This window comes from Octodon degus, unplaced genomic scaffold (genome assembly GCF_000260255.1).
Source record: "Octodon degus isolate 3935 unplaced genomic scaffold, OctDeg1.0 scaffold00287, whole genome shotgun sequence".
Lineage (NCBI taxonomy): Eukaryota > Metazoa > Chordata > Mammalia > Rodentia > Octodontidae > Octodon > Octodon degus.
The window spans coordinates 516,959-518,836 of record NW_004524863.1 but is presented as its reverse complement, the minus strand read 5'-3'; positions in this window follow the sequence as shown (position 1 = coordinate 518,836).

The window sequence follows — 1,878 nt, the reverse complement described above, 5'->3', positions numbered from 1 at the left end:
AAAAGAAAAGAAATATTATAGGCAGTCAGACAGGGCCAGGCCCTCAAGGAGACAAGATGGAAGACAATATGACTTTACAACTTGGAAGAGACACACACTCCCATATGGGCCACACCTCAAGATGAGAGAAGAGGGCCGGGGAGATAGCTCAGTAGGATAAGCGCTTGCCTGGCAAGTACAAGGGCCTGAGTTCAATCCCCGGTTCCAGAAAAAAAAAAAAAGAGAGATGAAAGAGGAAACACAACTACATACTTCCCTAGGGATGGGCATCAGGGATTGATATTCTGAATAGGTACAAATCACCTTGAAAGAGCCCAAATGAGTCACTAGCCCAATCCCCAACAGGAAGAGATCCTATCCAATATTCATGCCCCCTTGCTACAATGACTTGCTTCCTCATTGGTACTGGATTTAATCAATTTTACCTGAGCAATGGTGCTCATTGGTTGACCATAGTCTTGTCCCACCTCATGCCCACCTAAGCAAGTTCCCTGTCTTCTCTACCACCTTAGACCCACCTCACCACACGGTTTTACTCTATAAAAGTCCCTGGGAGAGACAGCTTCCCGGGGACCACCTGCTCGGGGCCCCCCTTATGTCCCTCTCAGACAGAAGCTTTCTTTCCCTCAATAAATATATTCTGCTTATAACCTCTGTTTGTACCTAAAATTCATTCTTTGGTTTTAGAGAACACACACTTGTCGCAGGTACCTTTTAGATTGGGAGATCAGTTTTTTTCCTTGTGTCATTTGGAGGTTCCCTGTATCAACTGTGCCTGGCTAAGCAAGGGCTTTAGTCTGATGAGCAATCTGGCTGGCCCCATAGTGAGATCTTGTAAAAAAAAAAAAAAAAAAAGGCATCACTTGGTTGGACTGAGTTTTAGGAATGAAAAAGAGGAGATGTATTGGTTTTCCATATAGAGGTGCAATCAATAGAGAGGCGATAATTTTCCTCTCCTCAGGAACTTAATCTCTCAGATCATCACTTTGCCAGCTGGGTCCAGAGTATCTGTTGTATACTCAGTTTAAAGACTACTTTTCTAGATCTAGGTGAGTCGAATTGGGTGGTAAGAAACAGGTGTTTCAGATACCTCCCCTGAAGAAGGAGCCAGAGAGAGGCTCCTTCCCTCAGCCAATGGAGAGCAGCAGCACAGCAAACCAGTAAGACACCACCAGCACTAGACTGGTAACCAGACCATTAGGATCTGCAAAGGAAGAGCCTTGGGGGATTTCCTGAGGATTCCTGGGATCTAACACTCTTGGAATCACCCGTGAAACGCCCAGTTTATATGCCTCCTTGATCCCCTTGTTCTTTTTGCCACCATTCTGCTTTATTCTTACATTTAGGGTTCTTTTTAGGGGTTGTAAAAAATTTTAGCTATAGATTCTCATTCTTCTTTCCTGGCATATTATAATTTAAGAATTTTTTTTCAATAGGAACTATAAAAATGTGGATGGTTATGAACTTATCACAAGTCTTAATGGTTTGTAGTAGGAATCATCCTGGAGTCTCATCTGCCTCAATACTTAAAACTGAGTTAACTCCTACTGACTACAGTGATCAACCCTGATGCTGCTGGACCACTGAACCAAAGTTTTGTCCCCCATTCATGAAAGAAAACCCCATTTCTCAGTCTCTTAGGATGCTACAGAAGCAGAGTCCACATCATAGTGCAGGGAATCTGCAGGCAGAGCTATTTGGCTGGCTTCATTCCTCCACAGTGGGTCCCATGGATTACCACTGCTATCTCTGAGGTGGTCCAAGACTGACTCACCATCTCTCTACTTCTACTTGTTTTTTTTGTTTTTTGTTTTTTTTAATTAATTAATTTATTTTTTATTTTGTGTCTGTGTGTGGCCAGCTCAGCCCACCAGGGGG